Source organism: Nicotiana tomentosiformis, chromosome 6, assembly GCF_000390325.3.
Source record: "Nicotiana tomentosiformis chromosome 6, ASM39032v3, whole genome shotgun sequence".
Lineage (NCBI taxonomy): Eukaryota > Viridiplantae > Streptophyta > Magnoliopsida > Solanales > Solanaceae > Nicotiana > Nicotiana tomentosiformis.
In genome coordinates this window covers 144,465,693-144,486,442 of record NC_090817.1, presented here as the reverse complement: position 1 = coordinate 144,486,442, position 20,750 = coordinate 144,465,693, and the positions used below count along the sequence as shown (strand labels likewise).

The 20,750-nt window shown below is 37.8% G+C and overlaps 1 pseudogene; it reads left to right on the top strand.

Annotated features, from left to right (window-relative positions):
- LOC104113129 (tropinone reductase homolog At5g06060-like) overlaps nucleotides 1-20,750 on the top strand; it is a 192,607-nt pseudogene that overhangs the window by 34,665 nt on the left and 137,192 nt on the right.

The following is a 20,750-nucleotide window of genomic DNA, read 5'->3' as shown; positions in this document are numbered from 1 at the left end:
AAGTGGAAATGAAATAAATACATAGTTTGTTTGAATAATACATAAATAGAGCTTATATAAATCTAAGGCTACCATGAACAAGAGGCAGCTACAACAGGAACGCAGGTACATTTCAAATCCCGCGACCATTGAGCACAGCAACAACAACAGCCAACATCTGCACGCAATGTGCAGAAGTGTAGTATCAGTACAACCGACCCCATGTACGGAGTAAGTAACAAACCTAGCCGTAGGTTGAAAGTAGTGACGAGCTTCCACCAAGGTCGAGTACCAAACCAGTAGTCCACAACAATCCATAACAACATAAAGCAAATAATACCAGAAGTAACTCAGGGATAAAATACTCAGCCAAATAATAATTTCAAAAAATAAATAGTAGTTCTTTCTTTCAAATACATCAGTGAAAACCCAAATTGTTTGCCGAAGTTGCCAATAATATGAATAGTTTGAAAAACAATAAATTTCTCCAAAAATCTTTTCAATAATAAATAGAATGTTTCATTTTTCCTTCCGGATAACCCGTATAAAACAAATGCATCACTATGCCCATCTGTCAAAATGTGTGAGAAATCATTAATAATTTGATGTTGTACAGCATGAGGAAAAATACATCTTTATGCCTGTATGTCATGTGTGCATGCCAATGCGATGCAACTCAGTGAAAAAAAAATCATAAACAGCCCCTCGGGCAGAACATCACTCATTTACAGCCCCTCGAGCAAACCTCACAGTCACTCGTGCCACTCGGGCATACCTCATAATCACTTTTGCTACTCGGGCATACCTCACAATCACTCTTGCCACTCGGGCATACATCACAATCACTCATGCCTCCCAGTCACTCAGCACTCGACACTCGCACTCAATAGGTACCGGCGCTCACTGGGGGTGTGTACAGACTCCGGAGGGGCTCCTTCAGCCCAAGCGCTATAATCTGCGCAGACAACTCACGTGCTGCACGGACAACTCACGTGCTATAGTAATAAAGTATGTTGTAGGCGGGCAGCCCCGATCCACACTCATCCTCACAATCAGGCCCTCGACCGATATCAAACATGCTGCGACGGGCAGCCCGATCCCATAAATATGCAACATGATGCGGCGTGCAGCCCGATCCCATAAATATCCTCATAAATCAGGCCCTCGGCCTCACTCAATCATCAATCTCTCTAGTCTCTCGGGCTTATAATGTCATGAAAAATAGCCCAAAAATGATGATATGATGTATCAATAAATAACAACAGAGACTGAGATATGATATGCAAATGAAATGAATATGACTAAATATGAATTTTCAATTTAACACAATAATTCACAGCAATATGACCTCTGTGGGTCCCAATAATACTGGCACATTGCCTCAACATAATTTTTAATATGCTTTTCAGCTCAATTTCTGTAACACATAAAATCGCATGGAAAATGCCAAGATTATTTAACTATAAAATTCCACATAAACAATTATGTCACAATTTCTATAGTGCATGCCCACACGCCCGTCACCTAGCATGTGCGTCACCTCCCAACAATTCACAAAAAAAACAAACATATATTCAGGGTTCATACCCTCTATTCCAAGATTAGAAGAGTTACTTACCTCGAACAGGCCAAATCTAATGTCGAGCATGCTAAGCAATGCTCCCAAAATTTCATTCTACGCATAACAACTTCCAAACGGCTCGAATCTAGTCACAATAATTTGATTCAGCCCACAAAAATTATAGGACTTAATTCCATATCAAAATACTAATATTATCTATAAAATCCGAAATTACGCCCTAAAAATCACCTGTGGGGCCCGCGTCTCAAAATCTGACGAAACTCACAAAATACGACAACCCATCCAATTACAAGTTCAACCATACTAATTTCACTCAAATCCAACTCCAAATCGGTATTCAAACTTGAAAAATTTATTTTGTGACATTTTATAAATTTCCTTCTATTTCTCTTGAAGATTCAATAATCTTACACCAAAAATGAAGATTAATTCATGGAATATAATCACAAGGTAGTTAAGAACACTTACCCCAAGTTGTGTGAAAAATTTCCTCTCCAAAATTGCCCAACCCGAGCACCAAAATCCGAAAATGGGTGAAAATGTTGAACCCTCGAATTTAAGGTTCTGCCCCAGCGATTTTCGCATTTGCGCATCTGCTTGTGCGAGCAAAATGTCGCATTTGCGGACTCCACTCGCCTACCCAGTTTCCGCTTCTGCGCCTATCCGTCCGCATTTGCGCTCACGCAAGTGCGGAATTTTCCCTCGAACCTGCGACCAATGCCTCTCAGCCCTCTGCCCGCATCTGCGCTCCTTCTCGCGCAAGTGCGATTGTGCAACTGCGAAGCTCCTTCCGCACCTGTGCACCTCGCTTTAGCGCACTCCTGCTCGCACCTGCGACTACTTTTCCGCAGGTGCGATTACACCAGAAGGCTTCAGTTCCAGCAGTCTTCCAAATTCAAAAATCTATCCGTTAAGCATCAGAAACTCACCCGAGGCCCTCAGATCCCCGTCCGAACATACCAAAAAGTTTCATAACATAACACGGACCTACTCGAGACCTCAAATCATACGTAACAACCTCAAAAATACGAACTACACATGGATTCAAGCCTAATAAATTTCCAAATACTACAAACGACGCCGAAACCTATCAAATCACGTCCGATTGACCTCAAATTTTGCACACAAGTCACATTTCACACTAAAGACCTATTCAAATTTCTGGAATCGAATTCCGACCCCGATATCAAAAAGTCAAATCCCCAGTCAAACTTTCCAAAAATTCAACTTTCGACAATTCAAGCCAAATTCCACGACGGACCTCTAAATAATTTTTCGGACACGCTCCTAAGTCCAAAATTACCATACGGAGCTATTGGAATCATCAAAATTCGAATCCAAGGTCGTTTTCATAGAAGTCCACATCCGGTCACTATTTTAACTTAAGCTTTAAACATTGGAACTAAGTGTTCCAATTCCTTCCAAAACCTCACTGGACCCGAACCAATTACCTCGGCAACTCACACAACAATTGTAAACTACAATTTGAGAAGTAAATGGGGAAACGGGGTTGTAATACTCAAAATGACCGGCCGGGTCATTACAGAAATAAATGATGAATATAGACTTAGATTTATGAAATACAATTACTATATGATAAAGAACACTTACCCAGTTCGAAATGATGAAAAACTCCTTTGCAATCGCCCCTAAACCGAGTTCTAATTGAGGGTTTGTGAAAAATAGGAAAGATCCCATTTTGGTTCTGTTTTAAGTCACAGGCGTCAGGCCTTCTTCGCATTCGCGAAGGGCTTGTCGCGTTCGCGATGAGTAGTAGCCCGCGGCTTTCACGTTCACGAGTCCTCCTTCGCGTTCGTGAAGGATTATTCCCCCTGGCCTTCGTGTTCGCGTGCCAGTGCTCGCGCTCGCGTAGAAGGGAGACTGACCCCTCCCCCAGGCCTCTAAATCTTCGCGTTAGCGAAGAAGGGAAATTCAGCCAGCCCAGTTTGCTCTTCGCGTTCGCGAGAGTACATTCGCGAACGCGATGAAGAAAATACCAGAAGCTTGTAGTTGCAAAAAACCAGATTTTTCTAAGTTCAAAATCATCTTGTATCCTATCCGAAACTCACCCGAGCCCTCGGGGCTCCAAACCAAACGTGCACACAAGTCCAAAAACCTCATACGAACTTGTTCGTGCGATCAAATTGCCAAAATAACACCTAGAACTACGAATCGGACACCAAATCAAAGGAAGTTTTCAAGAAAACTTTAAAACTTATATTTTCACAACCGGACTTCCGAATCACGTCAAATCAACTCTGATTCTCACCAAATTCGGCAGACAAGTCATATATATGATAGTGGACCTATACCGGACTCCGGAACCAAAATACGTACCCGGGGTCAATAAATACAACATCAGTAATTTCTTAAAAATCATTAAGCTTTCAAGCTTTTAATTTTTCATCAAAATTCCATATCTCGGGTTAGGGACTTCGGAATTCAATTCCGGGCATACGCCTAAGTCCCAAATCATGATTTGGACCTACCGGAATTGTCAAAACACTGATCCGGGTTCATTTGTTCAAAATATTAACCAAAGTCAACTCAGTTGAGTTTTAAAGCTCTATTTCACATTTTAATCCATTTTTCAGATAAAAACTTTTCGGAAAATTATACGGATTGCGCATGCAAGTCAAGGAATGATAAATGGTACTTTTCGAGGTCTTAGAATACAGAATTACTTATTAAATTTAAAGATGACATTTTGGGTCATCACATGTATTAATACATATATTTAGTAAAATATTCCGACGAACATGCATCCGCCCTTGTGCATCATACCTCCTTTGAGAAGCCCTTAAACAAAAGGCTTATGAGCGATGTGGCCCTTCTACGGACCCTGTGTGAACGCGGAATGTTTCGTACACTGGCTGCTTTTTTTGTTGGTTAAAAGTATAATAATATTTTACTTATTTACCAAGTTTATCTTCGAACTGTAGGTTAATAATGTTGGAACAAACATTCACAAGGTCGCTGTCGAATATATTGCCAAAGATTATGCCCACATATTTCCTACAAATTTTGAATCTTCATTCCATCTCTGTCAAATTGCTCATCCTCTTTTGAAAGCATCTGGAGCTGGAATTGTTGTTTTCAATTCCTCTATTTCTAGTGTGCACGTGTCCGGTACTTCCATTTACGGACCAACAGAAGGTGATATCCGCTCATTTCTATCCATTAAAACACTGAACAAATCAATGTCGCACTAAAGAATAACTTTGTTTCTTCTTATTAACTAATTGCAGCAGCAATGAATTAGCTTACTCGACATTTGGCTTGTGAATGGGCTAAAGATGGTATTCTGGTTAATGGCGTTGCGCCCTGGTTCATAAATACGCCACTCGTGGAACATGTATTATTCTCTCGTGCATTTTATTAAGGATTTCACTTGTATACATCGATCACAGTATAATTTTCTTATACATTTTCCATGTATTTTAGCCAATCGTGACAGGGTTATTAACTTCATTTTTACTTTGTTAAATTAAGAGAATATTTTGATAAGCTTAAAATTAAAACTAGTCGAACCAACTTTTAAGATTACTATACACTGTTTCATGTTATTATAAGGCTATCATGAACTGATGGTGTAAAAACTTGTATATTGTCTCCGTAAAAAGTTTTAAACTTATACGTTACCCGTGCAATTTTTTCACCATCTCTCCAATTTAACACGTTGCAGAAGTGGAGCTTTGAAGCGACGGTAAAGTTGTCTCCGTGTGACCTTATAGGTTAAGGATTTAAGCAGTAGAATCAACCACTGATACTTTTGTATTAGGGTAGGTATGATGGCTACATCACACCACCTTAGGGTGCGACCTTCCCCGGAGCCTACGTGAACACGAGGTGCTTTGTACACAATATTGATTTTATTTTAAAACTGTCGTGTATAAAAGTTAAATAATAAAATGCGTGATAACCTGATTTTGAATCAATGATGAATTTGATGGCTTTATTAACAGTTGGTCAAGGATAAAACATTTTTAGACGGATTAATGTCAAGAACTCCTCTTAAGCGACCAGGAGAAGTTGAAGAAGTTTCATCTCTGGTGGCTTATCTTTGTCTTCTTGCTGCTTCCTACATCACTGGACAGGTTATAGTTGTTGACGGAGGCTTCACGGTCAGTGGGTTCCAATTCCAACGGCCAAAATATTAATTAGTTCTTATTTGAAAATTAATGGTGGTAGAGTTTCTACCTTAGTAGTACCTTTGTAATAATGCTGTATTTGCTCATGTTCCGTGTTTAGTTTCTCAAGTGTGTTAATTCCAGTTAAAAGCATATTACCCGCTTGTTCTATAGAAAACTAAGTGCCTATCAATTGGTTCCAAGAAAGCAGTCGGGGTTTAACGAGAATTTCATTCCAATCTCGCTATTTCATCCTTGTGTCTTGTGCAATAGACAAATTGTTTGAATGCATATGGGTTGCTATTATTTTATTTTGAATAAAATATGTATTCATATAAGTTAAACTACTGAGATAGTTTGTAACTTGAATTTAAAATTTCGTATAAGATACGAGTGTAATCTTATAATAGGTTATTAGATCATACAATTATTTTAATTGTTATTAGTTTATGAGATATTAATTAATAATAATGTTCTAGCATGAATTATTTTTTGTGATATATAAGATAAATATGTTAGAAGTATGTTGAATTTCATTTTTATGTCACGTTCTTGTTCTTTATATGATTTTGAATTATTATTACATGTGATGTAAATTAATTTAGGATAAAGCATGTATACAACTTGAACAAAATTCATGTTCTATAAAAGATCAGATCATCATGCTATTAAAAGTTATTTTAGTAACAATTCCGTCTTGCTAAAATTTGAGTTCTTACTAATAAAATATAAGATATTTTATTATAGAGCTATCCATCAAAATAAATTTTTTTATTTATTTCTTGTTTTTAAGGAACGGCCTGACAACCAGGAGACTTACAGTTTGAGAATATGTTTAAAATATTTATTGTATTAGGTTCATGGATTGGAAGAATTATTTAATTTTACACTAGACACCTGAACTACTCGGGGAATATAAAATTTAATAAGTTCTTTGCTATCATGATGGTTGAACTCAACTATGCCACTAAGATCGACCTGATTACCAGGGGATTATTTGACATAGAGCTATTTAAGGAAATTGTATAGGGATACAATTGATAAAAGTACCTACATTTAAAATATATGTAAGAAACGACTTGACTTCCAAGGAGCTTATACATATTGTTGAAGGATTCTTTTACTCCACTAACAGAAATAAAGATTTCTTAAACTATAATGAAGGTAAATAGTTTAAAATAATTAGCGAAAATATCATTTATATAAAAGTCCATATCTTTATGATATGTGTAAAATGTTATTATATTTTCTTTTCTATATTTTGGATTTTTCAATATGTCTGCTATATAACTGTGTGGAATACTTGAAACCAACAAGTTGGTAGGACCAAACTTTGATGATTGGTACATAAATTTGAGAATTGTTCTCATGCATGAAAGCTTATTGATCTGATCGATAAGCCTGCCAAAGAAGTCCCAGATGAGGATGATGATGATGACACCAAGATTTATCAGAAATACTTGGAAGAATGTCTTACTACCAAATGCATCGTTCTCGCTTCTATGAGTTCTGAGCTCCAGAGGAAACATCAAGATATCGATCCAACTGCAATCATTGAACATCTTAAGAAGATGTTTGGTACACAAAGCAGGACAGTTAGATACCAGCTATCTAGGGCTTTATTTGGACCTGAATTGACTAGAAAATCTCCGATTGGACCCTAAGTCGATCATATGATTTATCTTATTGAAGAACTTGAGAAGTTGGGGTGCAAACTGGGTAAAGATCTTTCTCAAGATTTGATCTTGCAGTCACACTCTGAATCCTTTTCATAATATATTATTAATTTTAATATGCGTAAAATGGATTGTGATCTTTATGAGATGCTTAACATACTGATTGATTATGAGAATCAACTTGCATCTGAGAAGAAGAAAAGAACTGCCATGTTGGTTGGAAACTCTTCTAAGAAGAAGGGTCAGGGTAAAAATAAACCCAAGAAGAAGCCTACTGCGCCTAAGGGTGGTGTGACCAAACCCAAAGGCAAAGGAGGCAAAGCTGACCAATCTGATGCTGAATGTTTCCATTGTAAGAAGATAGGACATTGGAAGAGAATCTGCAAGGAGTATCTTGCAACTCTAAATGACAAAAACATGATAAGACTCAAATGAAAAATATTTTCAAAGTTTGTTTAACTACTACCGATGCTTCATTGTGGGTATTAGATACTGGCAGTGGTTATAACATCTGCAATATGTTGCAGGGGTTCCAAATAAGTAGAAGGTTGAAGAAAGGAAAAATTGATCTACAAGTTGAAAATGGTGCAAAAGTTGCGACCGTAGCTATAGGATCAATTTCTTTAATAATGCCTCAAAGTACTTATGTTGGATGATTGTTATTACGTTCCTAAATTTGTTTCAAACATAATTTCTGCTTCTATGTTAGGCAAACGTGGTTTTCGCATTATTATAAGCAATGTTATTTGCTCTATTTATTATGGTGATAGTTTATATGTGAATGGCTATCTCCAACATGGTGTTTATTTCTTATCTAATGTGAATGCTAATTCGATTATGCATGTTTCAAGTCTTAAGAGGAAAAGAGATGATCAAGTAAATTATATATACCTTTGGCATTGTTGGCTTGGTCATATTGGAGAGAAAAGAATTAATAAGTCGTACAAGGAAGGGTACCTTGACAAGTATGATTTTGAATCATATCCAACTTGTGAATCTTGCCTCAAAGGAAAAATGATCAAATATCCATTTACTAGAAGTGGAGAAAGAGCTACTGAATTCCTGGGACTAATTCATACATATGTTTGTGGTCCCATGAAAATTCAAGATAGGGGTAGATATTTGTCACGATCCAAAGTTCCACCACAGGCGTCGTGATAGCACCTAGTCTCTAAGACTAGGTAAGCCGATTTCCATTACATTTCGAAGCCATTTTTTTAATATAAATTAATACACGTATCGAAAACCAACAACGGAAACAATTATGAAAAACTCCCACGACTGGTAGTATTGAGTCACGAACTCTAACTGAATACATGAAATGATCTCAAGGATCAAATATCCAATACTGTTTGATTAATAATTAACAATACAATAAAATGAAAAGACAACCAAGCAGCTCTACCTTGAATACTTGCAGTCACATTTTAACTCTGTCCGAGTCCGATAGCTCCAACACCTGGTTCTGCACAAAAATATACAGAAGTGTAGTATGAGTACACCACGGTCGGTACCCAGTAAGTATCAAGACTAACCTCAGTGGAGTAGAGACGAGGTACAGTCAAGACACTCACTAGTCTTATAGCTTGTGCAATAAGATATACAAAATGATAGGAAACAAATAACAATAAGGGCAACAAGAACACCATTAATAACTCTCAACAATTTATAAATATAAGTACACCCAATTAAATCAAGTATTTCAAATAAATATCTTTCACATATAATTCTTCTGAATATATCTCTTTCAAATATAATTCCTTCGAATGAATATCTTTCAAATATACTTCCTTTAAATAAATCTCTCTCAAATATAATTTCTTCAAATAAATACCTTTCGAATGTAATTCTTTCAAATAAATCTTTTTGAATAAAAATCCTTCCAAATAAATATTTTGAATACAATTCTTTCAATTAAAAAGTCACCATGTGACACTTCATTTTATAATCATACAACTACGGGTCTCAGCCCATTTTCATATTTTTCATAAACACGGGTCTCAGCGCACTTTCATATTTCCACGGCACTTCGTTCCTATAATTAAATTTTTATATTTTTCCGGCACCTCGTGCCCTCATTTCATATCACAATTGCACGGACAATTCATGTGCCAATATCATCATTATTTACTCACGGCATCTCGTGTCCATATTTTATATCATAATCCGCCTGGCAATGGCCACAGGCCCCAATTTCAACATAAATCAAACTATGACAAATTTACCAACAACAAGACCAATTGCATAAGATATAAAAATAACAACAATGAAATTCACAACATCACATAAAAATTTCCAACGCAACAACCCCACATCATCACATATCATCCCTGACAACAGCCACCATTATCTCTCCTATAGCCACCCTTATCACTCCTATAATAGCCTCCCTTGTCCCTCCACCCTGACAATATCAATAGCCACCCTTATTGCTTCTATAGCCACCCTTATCGCTCCTATAGCTACCCTTATTGCTCCGCCCAGACAATATCCCAACACACATAACAACAGTGAAATGCCTCCCTTATGCCCACATAATATCAACAGTGAGATGAAACCCTTATATCCTCAAAATGATAACTCAATTAACACAATAATTTACACGGAATATTATCACGGCAATGTAACAAAAATAAATTCATATCACAATTTGCCCAATGGCCACAACCAATTCCAAGGATATAACAAAATCAATTAATTTCACAATAAATAGCCCAAGGCTCCACACAATGTATATAAAACCTCAAAAACAATCAACAGAGATAGAAAAATAATCAACATAGGGCACACCTTCATTAATCCAAATTTAGATAATTATATTAATACTTATTCTTAAGCTTGCTTAATTAATTATTTGCATAGGGAAAATTAATAATGAAATCAAATTCCAAGAAATATCAAACCATCAAACTCACGGAAATCACATAACTATACAGTAATAATTACACCGAATTGTCATATAAAAACAAGTTCAATAATTGTGATTTGAGGCATGGCAATTAGATGATTAAATATATACCAACAATTATCCAATTTACTACACAATATGTCCAAGACTTTAACTCAATAAATTTTGCACATATAAGCCCGAGTACGTACTCGTCACCTCGCATACTTGGCTTTTCACATTTCACAAATGGCACATAAGACTTGATGCCTAAGGGGTAATTCCCCCACTCGAGGTTAAGCAAGATACTTACCTTTTTGAAGTTAGGCCGATATACCAAAATCGCCTTCTTGCTTGAATTGACCTCCGGACGGCTCAAATTTAACCAAATTAATTCAATTCAGTGAATACTAGTTATAGGAATTAATTCCATATGAAAATACTAATTTTTAAAAAAATTCGAAATTTAACTCAAAATTCGCCAGTGGGGCTCACGTCTCGGAATACGGTGAAACTCACAAAATCCGATAACTCATTCAATTACGAGTCCACCCATACCAATTTTATCAAATTTCGATAACAACTCAACCTCCAAATCTTAAATTTTTATTTTTGGAAGATTTTGCAAAAGCTTCATTTTTCTTCCATAAATTCATGGATTCATGATGTAAATGAGTATGGAATCATGAAATATAATCAATATAGGATAAGGAATACTTACCCCAATGTTTTTCCTTGAAAATCGCCCAAAAATCGCCCAAGAACCGTGCTCCAAAAATCCAAAATGAAATGAAGGAAATGACCATTTTTGGTCCTTAAGTTTCTGCCCATCCGTCACTAAAAGTCCATTTTCCGTCACTAAAAGTCCACACCAGAACTTGCTTGCACCATCCTTCATCCAATCGATCATAACTTTATGTACAAATGTCCAAATGATGAATGGTTTAACTTTATGGAAACTAGAATCAAAAGAATACAACTTTCATGTTTTGATAATTTTCCTATTCCTTATGAATCGCGAGATATAAGCTTTCAAAGTTGGCTCCATGCATCAGAAATGTTTGGCAAAACGGCTCTACCAGCTTTCATTAAATCTATCATAACTTTCTGTAATAATGTCCAAATAATGAATCGTTTAACTTTCTGGAAACTAAAATCAAAGGGCTACAACTTTGAAGTTTTAAAAAGTTTCAGATTCCTTATAGATTGCGAGGTATAAGCTTCTAAAGTTGGCTCCACGCACCAAAAATTTCTGGCGAACAACTCTGTAACAGAAATTTTCAGCAACCCTCTTTGTCCGTAATCCATTCCGTTTACCTTCCAAAATCCACCCGAGTCCCTAGGGACCTTAACCAATTATACCAACATATCCCAAAATATAATACGAACTTAGTCGAGGCTTCATACCACGTCAAACAACACCGAAATTACGAATCGCGCATCAAATCGAATTATGAGTTTTCAAATCTTCCAACAATCAAAGAATATTTCCACTCTTCCACTGGATGAATTAATTGAAAATCTCACTGCTTATGAACTTAGGAGACAAACCATGAAGATGGATGTGCCTAAGAAAGGAAGGAGCTTAACACTCAGAATCACTGAAGGTTCTGATCTAGAAGATGACAAAATGGCTATGATCACCAAGGACTTCAAGAAGTACCTAAGGAGAGGAAATGGTTCTTCAAGAAGTGGAAGCTATAGCAAGTCAAAAGCTCCTGAGAAGCAAACTAATGATGGTTGCTATAAGTTACATGACCTGATATAGCTTGTGCGATAAGTAACCTTAGTCGATACACAAGTAATCCCAACCAAGCTCATTGGATAGCAATGAAACGAGTTTTGGGATATTTGAAATATACCCAAGACTATGCATTGCATTACAATAATTATCCCGCAGCTGTTGAGGGATATAGTGATGAAAATTGGATCACCGGATTAACGAAATCAAAATCCACAAGTGGATACGTGTTTACCATTAGTGGAGGAGCAGTGTCCAAGCAGACATGCATCGCCCGCTCTATAATGGAGTCTGAGTTTATAGCTTTAGACAAGGCCGGTGAAGAAGCTGAATGGCTCCGGAATTTCTTAGAAGACATTCCATTTTGGCCCAAATCTGTGGCACCTGTATACATACATTGTGACAATCAAGCAACAATAGGAAGGGCTGGGAGCGTTATGTATAACAAGAAATCTCATCACATTCGACGAAGGCATGATACCGTTAGACAACTACTCTCTAGTGGAATTATCACAATTGACTATGTAAAGTCAAAAGATAATGTATCGGATCCGCTTACAAAAGACCTACCTAGGGAGGCGGTTGAGAAGTCATCAAAGGGAATGGGACTATGGCCGAGGACAAGTCACTGTGGCAGTAACTCTACCTAGAAGACTGGAGATCCCAAGATCTAGGTTCAAGGAGAATAAATAAAGTCATTAATGACGGTTCAACATTGTAAAATAAAATTTCTTTTTGGTCCATTCTCGTGATGAGACAATGTTCAGTACCAAGGATAAAACATTAAGGCTTTTTAATAGTTTCTAAATTTGATATGAGGTATATCAAATAGTGTATCTACGGGATAACACGCTTAGGAATCACCTATGTAACTGTGAAGTGTAAGCCGCTTCAAGGACAATTCTGTAAGGCAGTTCTCTACACACTTATGAACGAGGTGGTGTTCATGGCTGAAACGAACACAACAATGAGAACCAAAGACGGTTAAGGTTGATTGTGTGACTTATACACCAAAGTTCGACGGTTCAAAGATATCAAATCTACCGATTGACCGAGTATATCCGACATAAGCTCACTACGGAAAGTTCAAAGGGAAATCTACTTATCCAGATGCGATTAATCCTTAATTGCGAATCACACAGTATGTTCATGCATGTTTTTCCACATATGTCCATTCCCCATTCATGCAAGAACACCACAACATAATGGTGTGTCTGAAAGGAGAAATCGAACCTTATTAAATATGGTGAGATCTATGATGGGGTTCACTGATCTTCCAATATATTTATGGGGATATGCTTTGGAAGAAACAATATACATACTTAATAAAGTTCCCACTAAGTCAGTCTCTACAACATCATATGAGATATGGAAAGGACGTAAGCCTAACCTTAAGAATATTAAAGTTTGGGGTTGTCCTGCTTATGCTAAGAGACTGCAATCTGATAAACTTGACTCTAGATCTGATTAGTGTAGGCTCATTGGGTACCCTAAAGAAACAATGGGATATTATTTCTATCACCCTTCTGACCATAAGTGTTTGTGGCTAGAGGAGCAACCTTTTTGGATAGGAAATTTCTTTTAGAAGGAAATTATAGCAGAGAAATAGAACTTGATGAAGTTCAAGAAACCAATGAATCAACACAATATCAAGATCATGAGACACAAGATAAAGAACCTTTATTGGATATTTTGAAGTTGACAAGGAAGTTGCCATCTAACGGTTGAAGTTCAAGAACTAAATGTAGTTCAAGAACAGGTTAATGAACCAGTTCCAAACCAAATTTAATAACAACTAAATCCAACACAAGGTGAGCAAGTTGTACAAGCACCTCTTAGAAGGTCTACACGATAACTTCATGTACCAACTAGATTAAATCTAATTGTACAAGATGATGTATAAAATGAGGTTGATTATAATAATGATGACCGTAAGACCTATGAAGAGTCTATACAAAGTTCTGACTATGAGAGATGGCAAAAGGCCATGGAATCTGAAATGAAATCCATGAAGGAAAATAAAGTATGGACTTTAGTTGAACCTTCAAAGGATATAAAACCCATAGGTTGTAAATGGGTTTTTAAGAAAATGATTGGATCAGACGGAAAGGTGGAGACCTACAAAGCATGTCTTGTTGCCAAGAGATATCGTTAGAAAGAAGGAGTCGACTATGATACGACTTTCTCTCCTGTGGCAATGCTTAAATCAATTCGGATTTTGCTTGCTATAGCAGCATACTACGATTATGAAATATGGCAAATGGATGTGAAAACAACTTTTCTTAATGGTGAGCTAGAAGAGGATGTGTACATGATACAATCTAAAAGTTTTACATCTCCGCCTGATCATAATAAAATTTGCAAGCTACTAAGATCCATTTATGGACTAAAGCAAGCTTCTCGAAGTTGGAATATTCGCTTTAACAAGACAATTGAAAAGTTCAATTTTGTTAGATGCGAAGAAGAGCCTTGTGTGTACAAAAAGGTTAGTGGGAGCACAATCATATTATTAGTATTGTATGTTGATGATATATTGCTCATAGGAAATGATATACCGGCATTGCAAAGTACCAAGATTTGGCTATCTGAACAGTTCTCCATGAAAGACTTGGGAGAAGCAGCTTATATATTGGGGATAAAGATCTATAGAGATAGATCGAGGAAGCTTCTTGGACTTTCCTAGTCTTTGTACATTGATACCATCCTAAATAGGTATAACATGGATAATTCCAAAAGAGGCTATCTACCGATAGGCACTAGAATTACTCTCAGTAGGGAGGATTGTCCTAAAACACATAAAGAGAGAGAACGCATGAGTATGATCCCATACGCTATTGCAGTGGGAGATATCATATATACCATGACATGTACACATCCTGATGTGGCTTATGCACTAGGAGTAACTAGCCGATATCAGGCAATCCTGATGAGAAACATTGGAAGGTGGGGAAGACCATTCTTAAGTACTTAACAAGGACTAAAGACCAATTCCTCATTTATGGAGATTCTGAGTTGAAACTTGAAGGTTATACTGATGCAAGTTCCTCTTCAGATAGAGATGCTAAAAAATCTATTTTTGGTTATGTATTCACCTTAAATGGTGGTGCAGTAAGTTGGAAAATTTCCAAACAAGCCACATTAGCTGATTCAGTGAGTGGATCATAATATATAGCAGCTAGTGAGGCTGCTAAGGAAGCTGTATGGTTGAAAATTTTCTTAACTGAATTTGGTATGGTTCCCTCAATAGAAGGTGCAGTTCCATTGTTGTGTGAAAATACTGGAGCCATTGCTTAAGCAAAAGAACCAAGATCACACAAAAAATCCAAACACGTTCGGTGAAGGTATCACTTGATAAGAGAGATCATTGAACGTGGAGACGTCGAGATTCAAAAGGTTGATGGAAAAGAAAATGCTGCAGACCCTTTCACTAAAGCTCTTATAGCAAAGGAGTTTGACAAGTATAAGTGGAAATTGGCAATGAAGTACAAAAGCGATTGGCTCTAGTGCAAGTGGGAGATTGTTAGGGATATATTAGATATATCACGACCCAAAATTCAACTAGTCGTGATGGCACCTAACCCAACCCGCACAGTCAGCCAACTTTCAATTATCCAATTCCAATAACAATTATTAAAGCAATTTAAGTAAATAAAGATCTTAATTTTATACATTCCCCAAGAACTGGTAGTACAAATCGTGAGCTTCTAAGAATAGAGTATACAAAGCTAGTATGCAGTAAATACATCATCTGTTTGAAAAGTACATAAACGGAGTTCTATGAATCTATGGATACCATGATCAAGGGGCAGCTACAACCGGAACGCAGGTACATCTTCAGATCCAGCTCCCAACGAACGCAGCAACAATAACAGTCAACATCTGCACGCAAGGTGCAGAAGTGTAGTATCAGTACAACCGACCCCATATACTGAGAAGTAACAAACCTAGCCTTAGGTTGAAAGTAGTGACGAACTTTTACCAAGGTCGGGTCCACCACCAAATACCAACAACAGTTCATAACAACGTAAAGCAAATAATACAAGAAGTAACTCAGAGATAAGATGCTCAGTAAGATCATGATTTCCGAAAATAATTCTTCCTTTCAAGTACATGAGTGAACACCCAAATCGTTTACCGAAGTTGCCAAAAATATTAATAAGTTTGAAAACAATAATTTTCTCAAAATCCTTTCAATAATGAATGAGATGTTTCATTTTTCTTTCTAGATAACCCATGTAAAACAAATGCATCACTATACCCATCTGTCAACATATGTGAGAAATTATGAATGATATGATACTGTACAGCATGAGGAAAATACATCTCTATGCCTGCATGTCATGTGTGCCTGTCAATGCGATGTAACCTAGTGATGAACTTATGTACTCATACTCTTAGAGTACTCAATCTCACTTTCTTACACATTCCACTCATCATGCCCAATCACTCGGTACTATACATGGCCAATTCGGCCGAGGGAAGATCCATCCCGGAATATATACATCAACTGATCATCAGTCACTCAGTACCGAGTAGAGCCAATCCAGCCCGTGGAGAAGATCCATCTCCAGGTATATAATGCTTCGGACAAGATCCATGTCCAGGGAAGATCCATCGCTCAATAATATCAACCACGCTCATTGGGGGTGTACAAACTCCGGAGGGGCTCCTTCAGCCCAAGCACTATAATCTGCACGGATAACTCACGTGCTGCACGGACAACTCACGTGTTATAATAAAGCCTATAAGGCCTGCTACAGGCGGGCAGCCCCGATCCACATAATAATCCTCACAATCAGGCCCTCGGCCTCACTCAGTCATCAATCTCTCTAGTCTCTCTCTCATGGGTTCACAATGTCATGAAAATAGCCCAAAAATGATGATATGATGTATCGATAAATAATAACAGAGACTGAGATATGATAGGTAATGACATGAATATGACTGAGTATGAATTTTTAATTTAAAACAAATAATTCACAGCAATATGACCTCTGTGGGTCCCAAAAATACTGGCACATAGCCCCAACATAATTTTTAATATAATTCTCAGCTCAATTTCTCTAACACATAAAATTTCATGGAAAGATGCCAAGATTATTTAACTACAGAATTCCACATAACAATTATGCCATAATTTCTATAGTGCACGCCCACACGCCCGTCACCTAGCATGTGCGTCATCTACCAACCATTCACATAATACATATATTCAAGGTTCATACCCTCAGCTCCAAGATTAGAAGAGTTACTTACCTCGAACAAGACGAATCCAAAGTCGAGCAAGCTAAACAATGCTCCAAAAATCCCATTCTGCACGTATCAACTTCTGAACTGCTCGAATCTAGCCACAATAAATTTGATTCAGTCCACACAATTTATAGGAATTAATTCCATATCAAAATACTAATATTTTCCACAAAATTCCGAAATTACGCCCCAAAATCACCTGTGGGGCCCAAGTCTAAACATCCGACAAAACTCACAAAATACGACAATCCATCCAATTACAAGTTCAACCATACTAATTTCACTCAATTCTGACTCCAAATCAATGTTCAAAACTCAAAAATTCGTATTATGAATTTTTGGCCAACACCCCCAATTTCCTCTTTAAATTCATCAACAATTTGCTAAAAATGAAGATAGATTCATGGAATATTATCACAAGGGAGTCAAGAACACTTACCCCAAGTTGTGTGAAAAAATTCCTCTCCAAAGTCGCGCAAACCGAGCTCCAAAATGTCCAAAATGAGAAAAAATCTCGGAACCCTCATTTTTAACACTGCCTAGGCATTTCCGCACATGCGGTGCCTGGGCTCCCACCTGCGCATCCGCTTTTGCGGACAAAAATGCGCGCCTGCGGAAATAGCCGGCCTTCTAAAACCTCGTATCTGCAGGCTCACAGATGCGCATTCCCTTCGCACATGCGGCCTCGCAGATGCGGCTGGTTGCACACACATGCGGCTTCGCACCTACGATCAAAGCTTCGCAGGTGCGATCACACTAGTAGGCAGCAGTTTCAGCATTTCCTTAAGTCCGAATTTGATCTGTTAACCATCCGAAACTCACCCGAGCCCCTCGGGACCCCGTCCGAACATACCAAAAAGTTCCATAACATAACACAGACCTACTCGAGACCTCAAATCATATCAACCAACATCAAAATGATAAATCGCACCTCAAATAAAAAATCTATGGACTTTGAACTTTCAAGTTCTATATCTTGTGCCGCAACACATCAAATCAATCCGGAATGACTTCAAATTTTGCACACAAGTCACATTTCACATTACGGACCTATTCCAATTTGTAGAATCGGATTCCGACCCCGATATCAAAAAGTAAATCCCCCGGTCAAACTTCCAAAAATTCAACTTTAGGCATTTCAAGCCAAATTCCACTACATATCTCCAAATAATTTTCAAGACACGCTCGTAAGTACAGAATCATCATACAGAGCTATTGGAATCATCAAAACTCCATTCCGGTGTCGTTTACACATAAGTCGACATCCAGTCACTATTTTACCTTGGAACTAAGTGTTCCAATTCATTCCAAAACCTCACCGAACCCGAACTAGTTACCCCGAAAATTCACACAACAACTGTAAAGTACAAACGGAGCAAAAAATGGGGAAACGGAATTGTAATACTCAAAACGATCGGCCGCGTCATTACATTCTCCCCCCCACTTAAATATACGTTCGTTCTCGAACGTGCCAAGAGATGTTTCCAAGCCATCAAATCACTGTTCCATCTTATCACACACGTACCCGGGGGTGAACCCACATCACCCTATTACATATAAGCTTGACAATACAATACAACTGAAATCATTAATTTAACTTGCCCATAAACCTTGGAATTTAATTTCCAACCTTTAGAATTTCTTTCAAGACACGAATCTTACATTTACATACTGTATGGGTTTGAACAAGCTGTATTAAGCCATAACCATAACCATAACCACATACATAATCACCTGACATATTACATAACTCGAATGCTCGTAGCACCATTCCTGATCACAGTGACTACTCCAAAACCAACCAAATACTAGTATTAAACCCATATCAAACCAAACCTCATCCCAAAACCTTTGTACACTGTTGATAATAAAATAAACAAGCGAAATTTTATGACCACTTACCAGATCAACAAGTCACGGAGCTCTCTCGCCCCAACCAGTACCATAATCGCTTTCTAAGCCGACTTTCAATATTACCCTTCCGAACATACTGTAATCAAACCCGATAGTACCCATTCTAGGTCCGATGACCTTATATTACTAAACGCAACTATTCCAAGGACATGCCGCTCCAATATAACTCAGAGCCACAAACTATGCCATACGTGCGCCAATACACAACAATTCAAATGTACTCAACCATAGAAAATGACTCGAATAAGAGAACTACCCCACCAGATAAACAAGTACTGCCACAAAGAAATGCTGAAATCCATCAAACACCTTAGAACCATCACATGATTCTAATACAAGGTTCATACCTTAACATAACTTCGCTGCAATGTGTGACCCCATTGAAATGCTGGTCCATAATATATACCTCAGGACACCCCGCTCAAAGTCAATAACCACGGGGAGGCAAATGACACAATGCCACACAAAACCTAAAAGAACATAGCCAATATGCAATCAATCATGTAATACCCAAATACTCATCTCGCTCAAATTATGCCATAAGGCTGTAACGACCCGACTGGTCATTTTGAGCTTTAGTACATTATTCAGTAGTTTGAGGCCATGAGAAACTTCACTTCAGGTATTATGACTGGTACACGTGGTCGGAATTAAAGTTTCGGAAGTTCAGAGTTGATTTGAAAAGAAAATTTCCATTTCGGAAGCTTTAAGTTGGGAGAATTGACTAAGGTTGGATTTTGGAGTAAACGATCTTGGAATTGGGATTTGAAGGTTCTAAAAGGTTCGTATGATGAATTCAGACTTGGGAGTATGTCCGTATCGGGTTTTGGATGACCCGGGAGCATTTCAGCGCCTATCGTGGAAGTTGGCATTTTGGAAGAATTTCATTAATTTGGGTTGAAGTGCATTTCAATGTTATCGATGTCTGTTTGGGATTCCAAGTCTAGGAATAGCTCCGTATGGAGATTATGGTATTGGTAGCGCATCCGGAAGTGGATTCGGAGGTCCGTAGATCATTTTGGAGTCATTTGGCTAAGGCTAGAAATTTGAAGGTTTTTGAGAAGTTTGACCGGAAGTGGACTTTTTGATAGCGGGCTCAGAATCTGATTCCGGAAGTTGGAGTAGGTCCGTAGTGTCAAATGTGACTTGTGTGAAAAATTTGAGGATAATCGAACGTGATTTGATAGGTTTCGGCATCAATTGTAGAAGTTGAAGTTTAAAAGTTCATTAAGTTTGAATTGGGGTGCGATTCATGATTTTGATGTTGTTTGATGTGATTTGAGGTTTTGATCAAGTTTGTGTTATGTTATAGGACTGGTTGGTATGATTGGACGGGGTCCCGGGGGCCTCGGGTGTGTTTCGGGGTGGTTTCAGACCAAAATGGAATGATTTGCTGCTACTGTATCTGGTATCTGGTTTCCCCTCTTCGCGAATGCAAAGGGAGTTCGGCGTTCGCGAAGAGGAACTTTGAGGCTGCTGGGATTTGGCCTTTGCGAACATGAAGGTTGAGACATAAACGTGAAGGTTGAGATGTGAACGCGGTGAAGAACTTGAGGAACCTATGCTAACGCGAGTGGGGAGTCGCGAACGC